At 36.4% G+C, this 13,528-nt stretch overlaps 1 long non-coding RNA gene across 1 annotated transcript; it reads right to left on the bottom strand.

The window, feature by feature from the left end:
• Positions 1 to 4,913: 4,913 nt before the first annotated feature.
• Positions 4,914 to 6,918, bottom strand: LOC110918792. The gene is made up of 2 exons (XR_002581545.2): positions 5,631 to 6,918; positions 4,914 to 5,437 (listed from the first exon to the last, which is right to left on the bottom strand). It is a non-coding gene; the product is annotated as an uncharacterized LOC110918792 (long non-coding RNA).
• Between the last annotated feature and the right edge of the window lie 6,610 nt (positions 6,919 to 13,528).

The raw sequence follows: 13,528 nt of genomic DNA, 5'->3' as shown, positions 1-13,528 counted from the left end.
CGGGCACAATCTCCTCCTCCTGTCCACGTCCACGTCCCCGTCCTCGTCCACGTCCACGACCCCGACCCTGACCTTGACCTCTACGGGCCGCAGCAGCTGCTGATGACTCAGCCATATCGTCTGTAAAAATAACAATTACAACTTAGCAATCACTATACGATTAGCGTTAACGTATTATACGACTACTGTTCTTATATACTAACGTATTGTACATCTCATATATGCTTTGTACACATCAAGTACAGGTTTCTATACTCACGTGTTATATATCTCGTACACGATCCGTAAACATAAAGTATACGACCGTACGCGCAAGTATTATACGCACGTATACGCTACGTACACCTCAGATATACGTTTCCTATACGCACGTATTATACGTCGCGGATACGCTAAAAATATAACTGGAATAAAATATAAGTTCATACGATCGTATACAATGTTTACGATCGTATATAGGTTGAAAATTCAATCTGTATACGACCGCATATATCGTATACGATCGTATACAGGTTGAATATTCAAACATTATACGAGCGTATATAGTGTATACGATCGTATACAGTTTGAATATTCAACTGCTATACGAGCGTATATAGTGTATACGATCGTATACAGTTTGAATATTCAACCTGTATACTGTATACGATCGTATAAATTGTATACGACCGTATACACTTGAATAATCAGTTACAATTTTCAGTTTCAATTTTTTTTTCAAATTCAATTATACAATCTTAATCGTTACGCCTATCTACGCTATTCCATCCTTTACTATAGAAGACCATAATCTAACATGTTTCGGAATTTGAAAGTATACTATACGAAAACGTACCGTATAGGAAGAACGAGAAGAAAATGCCACAAACGCCGAAGAACGCTATCCAAGAACGATCCGAGAGAAAACCGAGAGAATTTTTGGTGGAATGTTGAGGCCATATGGTGGAAATGAGGTTGTATAAATCTTATACGATCTTTTTTCTATGTATACGGGCCGTATACATGTATACGACCCGTATACAATAATTTAATATTTTTTAATTCAGTCGTATACTTCATATACGATCATTGTATACGAGGCGTATACATTTATACGACCCATATACAATTGAGTATTTTTCATTTTTCTTAAATTACTATATGCGGAAGTGACAAAGATACAGTCGGTATGTGTTAACGTTGATTCGTTTAAACGTTTTTTCAAGTTCAATTTCAACAAGTTGCCAAAACATTTAAATAACATGTATGTTCATCATTACAAATTGTCAAAAAATGAAATAACATTTTAAACGTTTTTTAAGTTCAATTTTAACAAGTTGCTAAAACATTTAAATAACGTGTATGTTCATCATTACAAATTGTTTTTAAATGAAATAATATTTTAAACGTTTTTTCAAGCTCAATTTCAACAAGTTGCCAAAACATTTATATAACGTGTATGTTTATCATTACAAATTGTCAAAACATGCAAAAACATTTTAAAAGTTTTTTCAAGTTCAATTTCAACAAGTTGCCAAAACATTTATAAAACGTGTATGTTCATCATTACAAATTGTCAAAACATGCAAATAACATTTTATATTCATAGGCCACCTAAATCCACGTATGCCCTGGTCCTGTATTCATCAACGATCCTATTATATTGGTCAATATGTTCCTTGTAATAGTGATACCAACTTTATGCTTGCGTATTCCGTGTCGGTTGTCGCCAGTATCCTGATGGGGTTGGCATTGGATATTCCCCTTCTAAGCTGACGTGAATAAAATGGTTCCTGTGTACATGTACAAGCGCGACTGTTCGATGCGGAATACTTTCTTGGGCTGTTCTGAACATGGGAAAAAATGAAGCACAACCAGTGTTACTTAATAAGAGACAAATGACATTCCACCGGTTTGCTATCAGAAGCCCCGTGAAAGGCATTTGTAGCCACTTATGTCCAGGTGCCGCGTCTATACCAGACCAAACTAATGACTCCAGAACATTTTGATACTCAGGTTCATTTATCGTTTTCCATAATTCGTGGAACCGGTTGCACTCAGCATGAAGCTCCTCCCGTATGAACGGCCACTCCCACTCTTTAAGCGATAAGCCGACCGCTATAGATCAAAACCCACAATTACCATCACCCTGCACATTTTGTATGTGACTGAGGTGTGGATAGAAGCAAGGTGGAATGAACTTTTGGAAGTGCATGAACATATTAACTTGTGCGACATGCAGCAAAGTTAAGTCTGGCTGCTATTCCTTTGATTTTGCGGCCTTCTTTTTCGTTTTCGAATTCTTAGCGCCTTTCGCAATCTCGCCGAAGAACATAGGTGTTTCAGCACAATAACTTTGTGACTCGACAAACGAGCTGTGCCTGGTAGGTTCGATCATTGACTCTTGTGTGCCAAACCCAACGGGTGAATCACTATACTCGTCCTGCGTTGTAAAAAGGCTGTGTCTTGAAGGCTCCGTAAACGAATCATCCTTCCTTTGTTGCTGAGCTTTTAAAGTTGGACGACCCCGTGTGTTTTTTTGCACAACTGGTTGTTTGAGCTTCGTCTTATTGAGTTGTACCAACTCCTTCATCTTTTGAAGCAGGTTTTTCTTAACTTCTCTCGGCTGGGCACTTAAATGTTGTTTGAGAAGCGCAAGTTCGCCGTCTAAGTCGAAACAATCCACCTCGCTCGGTTTCAGTATGGAGTCCAAATTTAACTTTCTCCAAAAAGGGTCTATCAACTCCAACGTGATCATTTGACCTAAGAAACATATCAACAAACAACATAAAACGTGAATAAGATTTTGCGTGATGAAATGCTATGATTATAAAATGTGGTTGGTCGAATAATGTATTACCATTCGTTGTATACGGTTCCAACCGACACACGCACGGCAACCCACAGCTTGTATACAAACGGCACGCGCATGTACTGTTAGATAACTTTAAGTTTTCTATTTCATTTACTTCAGCGGATATCAAGTCTAGGCAGGCATGTGAAACCTTCTTTCGTAGGAGATTAAATATTGGTTTGTTATGTGGACCCAATGTTCGGCTCCTGCTTGTTTCAATGCTGCCTTTGATTTCTGTCACCTGGTTTCTTATGAGCTTATCTATAAGTGGTACCACTTTATCCAGGGTGTAATTAGAGTCGCCTAGGTACTGCTTCAAAAGGGCATGTTGACCCTCTACACTGTTCGTTGTACGTTGACCGAAGTTCAGATGTTGGTCGCTCCAGAACAAAACAAACCGGTCTCTATATGGTTGTAACCAGATTGAATCCAAATAGTCCATAATCTCTGTAATCAAAGTCAAGTGCAATTAAGACAAGTCAAATAAATACGATTATTAAACAAAAATAATATAAAACTTACCGTCGGTTTTTTTGCTCGGCAACTTTGATCGTATTCGCTCGTATCAGTAGTTGTAGTCAAGATCGGTCGTTGAGTTAATTAGCTTGCGCCACTTGTAAAGAAACCTTTCCCGGCTTTCTTCTGTTTTAAAGCTTTGCCTGCAATGTTTGAGGATGGTTTTGCTGTATGTGCCACCTACACAATGAATGTCTAGCCCTGGGAAACACGGTTCCACATGCGTTCATTAGGGCGTGATCTATATCCGTTACTATTACACGGGGTTCCATAACACTGTCTAATGAGTGTTTCAACCTCTGTAGAACCCATGTGAAGTTTTCCTGTTTCTCGTTGCTTACGAACGCATGAGCAATGCAAAACGACATCAACGTGGATGTAACACCGATAATCTGGAGTAGCGACATTTTGTACCGATTCGTCTTGTAGGTGGAGTCTATAAGCAACACATGCGGGAAGGCGCGCCACAACATGTTCGACTCCGGGTGGATGAAGAAAACATCCTCGACCCGTTCGCCGTTTTGAGATGTTCTATGGTAAAAAACAAACCCAACCTTCTCCAACCGGTCGAAAAGTATCTGCATTGGAGTCTCGCCGACTTGTTCCATTAGACCCAATTTGGCTCGAGCGTTGTATATGGTGTTTCTTGTTGAGACATTATGGGGGTTCTGTTCTTTAATGGCAGCAAGAATGTCTCGTTATGTTCTGATGCGTCATTTGCTCCACCGTCCTCACTTCCGATGGAGTCAGCCTCATTAGGGATGGATGACCCTCTGGATACAGAAATGGTTCGTGGTTATGTTTAGCTTCCTCAACCCTTAGATCCCAATAACCTAACCTCTTTCTGTATGTCCCGATCAGTTGGAACTTGCAACCGGTTTTCCTGATCCCGCTGCGTCTGACCGTGGTTGTTGATTTGTACTCGCAGGCACGATCACACGTAAGCCAAATTTTTTAACGGCTGACCACTTGGGGGTTTATCGTAGATGTTGCGTTTGTTGACGAGGGCATAGCCATTTTCGCGTCTGACGTCTCTACACCACTCCACCAATTCATCGCTAGCGAATTTCTAACGAAAACACTTATATGTGTTAATTAATGATTAACTCAAATGATTAACCCATCGATTTAGTTTTAGTATAAACGGGTCCGGGTCAGTTTCAGGTTGAACCTACAAACCCGTTTAGGTTAACGGGTCAGGTTCGGGTCAACATGGTCGGGTTGGCGGGTTGACCTGTTACACATTTATACTATACTAGATTATCACCCGGGATTGCTTCCCGGGTTAGAGAAAGTTACTTATATTAAAAACTATATATGACTAATACATAATTATAATCATAGAAAAAAGTATGGCAATTAATGTATTCGCCATAAGAAAAGTTATAAAGTTTTCATAAACTTAATCAGAGGTTGTAAAGTTGTAGACAATTTATAAACTTATTGCCTTTTTATGATTCGTGTTTACAAACTATAAGCTTCACGGGGTGGAGAATGTTATTTACATTAAGTATTAATGATTAATCATACGTGTATAAATAAAAAAAATGCAAATAAAGCGACATTAAGAAAATTAGGAATGTATTGTTCTTCAAAAGAGGTTAAATAACATGATACAAGAAAAGCCTAGTCTCATAACCAGATTTGCAATCCACCATGACACTAATAGTCCACCAAATTAACAAACAAACAGAGCCACATATTAATAAAAACTACAAAACTATGATCCCGGTTTGTGCAGTTTAAATCCATTCCAAATCTCCCAGCTGATGTTTGGCTGCTTAGACATGTGCCAGAGCCACATAAAACTCAGAGCATTGATGTCTTCTACTGTTTTCTGAACCGAGCACGGGACTTGTACAAACACAACGTTCCGAGCTTTCCACAGACACCAAAAAGTCGTTAAACACGCAACATGCAACCCCTTCTTGTATTTAAACGACCCATTGGCGTAAACATTCAAGTCCAACAGGTCATTGATGTTGAAGGCGAAAATGGGAGGGAGGTTACACCATTGTGCCACTACCACCCAAACCGCTTGCGAAAATCCACACCACAAAAATAAGCTCAGCCATCTCCGATGCTTCGCTACACACAGGGCAGGTGAGGAAGCCAGATTAACGTTTCGACATGCTAAAGCATGCCTCCTTGGAAGCCTTTGCCCTCCATGACAAAATGCCCACATTCATAGGAACCCATTTGTTCCAATGAATAGCATTACCCGGCTGCCCAAACCTTTTTAGTACAAATCGTTGTTTTAAGATGCGGACCAAAAACGTACCCGAATCATCAAGAAGCCAAGCCCACTGATCTCATGAATTAGAAACTAAATGAGATCCCGGAATACCAAAAAGCAGACCACAATCCGTTCCTTCGACTCCATCCCCGGGATTTTGCTTCCAGTTTCAAATAGAGGTGTACAAAAAAACCGGTTATAAAACCGAAATCGCAAAAAAAACTAAACCAGTTAATTTAAAAACTGGTTTTTTTGTAACCGGTTCGGTTCGAAACCTGCCCCGCCGGTTTGATACCCGGTTCTGGGTCACTGACTAAAAACCAATTTTTAAACTGAATGAAAAAAAAAACAGTCCGGTTAACCTATAACGTTCTTATTTTAAAAAACATGTTTCTCATCTTTTTAAGCAATAAAACCCCTATACGACAGTTTTTTTTAACATACCCCCCCCCCCCCAATAACTGCAGTTATTTTTCTGCACACATACTTATTGCCCCACATTAACGGAGAATTCCACATTATAGATGGAATTACGAAATCCTAATCTCCAAACTGTACAGTATATAATCAAATATCAGAAATAAATCCACAACTAACATGAAATTAACAGACATATTAACAAAATCCGCAACGTAAAACTCGTTAAATATCAACAAATATACTAAGAAACCTCAATTATTGATGAAATTACAAAAACCTAATCTCCAAACCGTACAGCAAGTCATCAAACATCATAACCAAATCCACGGCTAGCATGAAATTAAAGAATATATTAACGAAAATTGTTAATATTATTTTGTTTAGAAACAGTAGTTGAGAACCTGTTTACTTATGAATGGGTTAATTTGGGTTGTCTTTTTTAAACGGGTCAAACAGGTTGAAATAGTTTGCTTTCAATGCATACAACCCATCCTCAATTTCTAAACTTTTAAGTCAAAGATTTAAATTATTAATGCAATAGTCTTGTTTTTGTGGTAGATTTCCATAATTCAGAATGTGATTAGCATAATTGGGTTGACCCGTTTAGTAAATGGTTTGATCTAGATTATGCTTTATTAGTAAATTCTCTACACTTGTTTAACTGTTTTTATTTTTTAAAAAATAAGATTATGACTTTCTTAATCATACTAAAAAAATAAGATTATAACTTTCTTAATCATACTAAAAACATTAAGTCAGTCTCAACATTCAAAAGTACCGGTTCGACCAACCTCGTTTATCCACCTGTATGTGTTGGGGGTGTATGGTATGGAGATACTTCTCACTACACATGTGGGTGAATCAAGCAACTTTTGACCCACTAATTTTGCTACACATGAACACAGAGATTCTGAAAATTTTGCTGGCACAACCTTTGTCGGTTCACTTTATTCTATACGGGCCGTATAACCTTATACAGTCCGTATCAACCATATTAGAATCAGATGATTCCATATGGATTTGTTAGGACCCTAAATCATAATCATAACTTTAGTACCATGGTATTGATACTAGGGACGTTACAAATATACAAATGATAGTAGTACACAAATAAAGAAAATTCACGGATAAAAAGACCACATGATATATATTGCATACCACATTAGTTTAATTCATTTTGTTACGATAAAAGAAGTATGGAACACGAGTAAAATTGTGTTTTTTTTGAAAGGTGGGAATTATTCGCGAATGTCGGGAGGTTTAGGATACGTTGTCTTAACCGGGTTTACGCTAGAGAGCCCTCTCGCACAATAGATATCCAATTTAAACCCCTCAATGAGAAACCTCTATAACCCAGACTCGAACTTAAGACCTGTAGGGGAAAACTCACCCGGAGTAAAATTGTCTGAGTTTGAGGTATTGCTATATAGGTATAACACCCAACAAAATGGTCATTTTGTAATTTTCTATTTGAGTAAACTGCCAAAATGGTCCTTGAGGTTTAGTCACTTTTGCCACATTAGTCCAAAACTTAAACTTTTTGAATATGATCCATGTGGTTTCAATTTTGTTGCCATTTTCATCCAAAGTCAAAATCTGATCAGATTTTTAAGTTAAAATCCAGCTTTTCTGTCTTTTTCCTCTCTTTTAATGAAGGGCAAAATGCTCTTTTAACGTGTATTATAACAAATTAAAAAAAATCTGACCATTTTGCCCTTCATTAAAAGGGAGGAAAAATACAAAAAAGTTGGATATTAACTGAAAAATCTGACGATATTTTGCTTTTGGATGAAAATGCCAACAAAACTGAAACCACAGAGACCCAGCTTCAAAAGTTTTGAGTTTTAGACTAAAGTTGCAAAAGTGACCAATAGTTAACTGATATTAAATATTGTATGATAAATAAGATCTTGATTTATTTCACATTTTCGATTGTTAATTTTAAATAACTAATAGATCCCATAACATAGAATAAAAAAGATTCTTTATAAATTTTCATTCAAAGATTCGAATGTTCTATTAAACAAGAGATATGAAAAGGGCAATGGACATACCCAATACCAATGAGGTTAACTATATCACACTAGTTTTCAATGATAAATTGCCACTATTCACTTCTCTCATCACCCTTGCTATAATGTAAATGAACCCACCTGCTGTAAATCCATGTGCAAATCTCAACCAGAAATGGCATCCGAGTTAACTCGGTTTTAATAAATTCAATAACACAAAACGAATATTAAGTAGAAAACTATGAGAACTACATAAACAGTTGTATGCTTTGCAATTTTGCTTTAACTGTAATACACATGACACTTGTGTAACCGTCTACGCCACTCTCATTCTCTCTCTCTCTCTAAATTGCTAAAGCAATACATATTATGTCGTTTCACACTTCTGACTTAGGAGTGGTTCCGTATTATATGCGCCCCAAACAAACTATCTAATAAATTGAAGTGTTAATCTTTTCCATCTCTTTCGTTTTAGATCAGAGAATTCAAGTGAGATCTATACAGGGCCGGCTCAACCATTTTGGTGGGCTAAAGAAAATTCAAAATTCGAGGCCTTTTTTCCAGAAAAACCACTATTTGAGAAAAAAACCCTCTTTTACTCGGGCTTGGGACCGGCAAAAATAAACTAAAAGGTTTATTGTTGGCGAAGTTAACTTAACTTTTTTTTGTATTTTTATATATTCTTTGTATGTGTAAAGATAAGTTCAGCCCAACCCAAATATCATATATATATTTTTTTAAGTTGGAAGCCCTATTGATTTGGAGGCCTAAAGCCCAAGCCTCAAAATACTTGGGCTTGGGCCGGCCCTGGATCTATACTCTGGATGCTATAAGAAGTTCTTTAATTCGACATGAAGATACCATTATATATAGCCTTCTAGAAAGAGCTAAGTATTGTTACAACAGTGCGGCGGAGATTAACGGTTTCAGATTTGGGGTTGTGGTTTTGATGTTATGATGAAGATGGTGGTAGGTTGTATCAGTGGCGAAGTTTGAAAATTTCCACCGGGGGTCGCAAGTCACCGAACCTAAAAATTCTATATAAGTAAATTTCTTTTTTATAAAACCGAGGGGTCGAAAACGTATATACTTAAAAATATATATACGAAACGTACATACGTAAAACTACTGAGCGAAAAGTTCGCCCCCCGGCCCCTTGAAAGCTACGCCCCTGTCAGTGGCGAAGCATGAGATTTCCGACCGAGGGGGATCGAAAATGTATATACCCAAAAATTTCTATAAAACCGGGGAGGGGGGGGGGGATTGAAAACGTATATAGCAAAAAATTTCTATAAGAAAACTGCATACTCTCCACTACTGAGCAAAAAGTTCGGGGGTCGGTTGCCCCCTCCCGCCCCCACTATACTTCGCCAATGGGTTGTGGGTTGCAGAGAATAAAAAGAGTAGATGACTAATTTGTATTGCAATTTCAGTCCCTAAAGCGCATTATGGTCTTTTAACCAAAATCCTAATGTTCATCTAACAGACGTTTGATTGATGGACTTGATTGATTCCAATTGACAACCACGGGGACTTGATTGACCATTTTTTTCTCAAATGAGGATTGTAAGTGCGTTTGAATGTAAACCCAAAGTACTTAAATTGTGCTTAATTTACTCTTAAATATAATATGCAGGAAACATGTCCACTGAAAGAGAAAATTAAAAAGAGGTTAAGGAACACATACAACACCTTCTAAGAACAAATTAAGATAACCAAACACCTAACTCGATGAATGTGCAGCTTCCTTCTCAATCTTGGACATCATACTACTTTCGGTCCCATTTTCCATAGTATTTCTCTGCAAAATAGCTAATGATATTTGTAACAATTAATGGGTGAACCCATTTTGGTCAAAACCAGTTTTGACCCGTTACCTAACCCGACCCAACCCGACCCAGTAGTTTTCCTAGGTATATAGATACGTGATAATCTGACGGGGACACATATTTCAACATTTAACATGTTGTGAGTAGTATTTTTTTCGTGTGGATATTATCAACTGCTTAAGATACAATGCATAGTTCAGTGGTCGCCTATGCTATCCTGCAACGATTCATTCTTCTTATGGTGATGGTGACCATGGCCCCAAGAATTAACTCCATCCGACCTTTCTTCAATATACCTAACAACCTTTTCCACAAGAAGAAAAACAACAATTCTAACTCCAATAGCATTCACATCCATATTCCACTATATTTTCATCTTAAATTACACTAAAAAACACTACATTCTCTCTCTCATTTTTGATTAAATAATATTTTTTATACCTTTATCATTATATTTTCTCTCTCCTCCACTCACAACCACTTTCAAAATCTATTAAAAAATTATAGGGGTGAACAGTATCCACTCAAATATACAGATGAACAGTAACATTTTCTCTCTCCTCCACTCACAACCATTTTTTATACTCTTTATACTAAAAAAAACGGATAATCAAAACGAGAGATCTTCAATAGAATGTAAATGCGAATGGGAGTTATCATGTCCAGGAGCAACATGCTCATGCGTATCGCCAACATAATGACCATGAGAATGAGAATGTCCACCACTTGAATGTCCATACACATTCAACAATCAAATATAAAATATATGTTCTTGATTTCATTTCAAGACTCGAACTTTATGTTTGATTATACCAAATGCATGTGGCAATTGATGAAGAAAGGCATCCCCAAGCATTGCTCCAGCCTAAAATACGAAAATAACGACTCAAACTTTAGCAACTTGAACACTAGCATAGTAAGAATAAAATAAAAAATCAAACCCCAAATAGAGCCAGTGAATCAACAAATGTCTTTGAAGGTCTTCTTTGAACTGCAAGAATGTACACAAGTTGAAGACTTGAAGTATATTTCATCCAAAACAAATCCAAATGAAAAGATTGGGCTGGGCAGATACGTATCTTGGGCTCACTAAAGTTGTTTTTATTATTTATAATTTTTGGTATTGAACTGATTAGTGATTAGGCTTATCATTTAAACCAAAATAATGTTTATTAGCGTTAATACATAGACTAGTTTAACACTGATCAATTGATCATAAAGGATAATAAACTCCATTAATGCACCGGACTACCGGAGTTTAGGTCTCCAAGGAACATGGTGCAGTGGTAACGTGTCTACTCTCTATCCATTAGGTGAATGATTAAATCATGTAATGTACATGTATAAGTATATTTAGTAGTAGGTTAATTTATCGTTCAAAAAAATAAAAAGTGAAATAAATCGAGTTAGGATAACCAGAAACACACGCCTAAGAAGGGATTCAAACACTTGTTCTACTTAAGTCTCGTAATTTACATCATCATTCATCAATCATGCATCAACTTCCTATCCAAAAAAAAAAAAAAAAAAAATCCACAAAAAGAAAAGAAACAAAAAGAAAACATGATTGCCTTTAGGTATAAAATTAGCATAAGCCCAAGTTCAGGTATTATTTGTGCAATTCTTGACTTTGGGGCTCACATGCAAGAAGCCAATTCATAAAAGAACACATATGCCTTACATTTTTGGCTTTACATGTATTAACTACTAAAAATAAAGACAAGTTGAGTTGCCTCCCTAATTTCCATCTCACGAAAGTTCCTTGGACCCTCACATCTCTATCTTAATCTCCCTATTCCAATTTCTGAACTCACGGCCGTTCGTGAACCATTGTTGTACAATGATAGACAATCTGATCAATAGCTGAATTGCAATTGTGGTTAGGGTGTGCATGGTTTGGTTTGATTCGGTTCAGTGTTTTATGACAAAACCTAGACCGAAATGTTCGGGTTTTGGTTTTTGAAAACCGTAGGTTTCGGATTTTATGCAAATCCAGATTTCAAAATATTTTTTCTTGAAAGTTTGCATTTATGTTAATAGGGGTGGGTTTAATGGAGACATCAAAAAGGTGGGAAAGTGAGAAACTATATATTTAATATGTTAAAGAGTAAATTATGTTTTTGGCCCCTGTGGTTATATTAGTTTTACTATATTAGCCCAAAATAAGATTTTTTAACATATGTGCCCCAATGGTCTCTATAACCAATGTTTTAAAAACCGGTAATACCGGATGTTCAGGCAGTACGAAACTGGCCGGTAATTCCTTGAAACGGCATTCAATTTAAACCGCCGGTAAGTTATGAAATACCGGTATGAACCGGTGTACCGTACTGGCCCAATGTAAGTTTTGGGTTTTTTCTTTTTACAATTTTCAGCCCAATGAATTTACCCATAATATTAACCTAACGGCGTTTTTATCTTCTTTGGCATACTCAATAGTCGATCAAAATTCAAACCACCATTCATTTAGTCGATAGTTCATCCCTTCATCTTCTTCAACTCAACACTTACTCCTTTCCCTCATTTGAACCGGTAAGTATTTCAAAGATGCAGGTTTAATGTCTAGGTTTTAATGTATTGGTTTTAATGTGATTTATGCTTTCAAACTTGATTTAATGTATTTAATGGAATTAATGGAATATTGAAAAGCATATCCAACGTGTAGGTTTATTGATAGAATATTAAGATGTAGGTTGGTTTAATATGTAGGTTTTAATTGATTTATTCTTTTAAAAGCATATCAAACGTGCAAGGTTAATATGGAATTGATGGAATATTAAGATGTTTATGAGTTTTTTATATATACAGTGATATGTTTTTTTTTTTAAATAAGTTTCTTGTTATGTATATTATGAAAGATAACCCAACTGAGACACATGTTCAATCAAGTTATAGATCAAAATCAGATAGGAGTAGTGCCGTTGCTTCTCGTAAATTATGAAATTACAGAGTTAACTAGTCAATCCGGTTGAACCACCCGGTACAACCCGGTTCAACCGGTTAAACCATTTTTAAGCTCAATCCGGTACGATTAAAATACCGGTTTTTAAAACATTATCTATAACTAACTATTTTGGCCCCTGAGTCTAACTCAACACTAAACTCTAATTAATTATCAGTCACATGACAAGCACATAATGAGTATAATGGTAATTTCTCGTCCCCCTTTTAATGACTTTAGAAAATGGTAATTAAGCTCAATTTACATACAATATTGCCCTAAATCCATACCAGATTTCATCATAGCCATTGATTTCTTTCAATTTCAGAACTACAAATTAAAAACCATTTTAAACTCTGATAATAGATTGCTCAAAATCTGTCTCTCATAGCTGGATTTGCAGGTTTAAAACAACTAAAATACCTATTTTCTGACATTCTAAACACATTGTAATGAATCAATTAATTGAAATAAGCAAATTATTCATAAAATTCAAAAGATAAACAGAAGAAACAGAGCAGTACAGTCAATAAGCACAAGCATCAGAAGCAGTAAAGTCAACAAGCACAAGCCACAAATCAAAAAGATCTTGTGGCTGAAAACCGTTATCACTGTTTTCACACTTATAGGCGTTTTCCTCAAATCATGCCCCGTCACACACACATATTTAAAAATATAAAATAAATTATATCGAGTAAACATGTACACTTATCGGGTAATCGAGTCGGATAGACGGGTATA

This window comes from Helianthus annuus, chromosome 16, assembly GCF_002127325.2.
Source record: "Helianthus annuus cultivar XRQ/B chromosome 16, HanXRQr2.0-SUNRISE, whole genome shotgun sequence".
Classification (NCBI taxonomy): Eukaryota; Viridiplantae; Streptophyta; class Magnoliopsida; order Asterales; family Asteraceae; genus Helianthus; species Helianthus annuus.
Note: the sequence above shows the minus strand (reverse complement) of the source record. Positions and strands in the feature narration are given on the sequence as shown.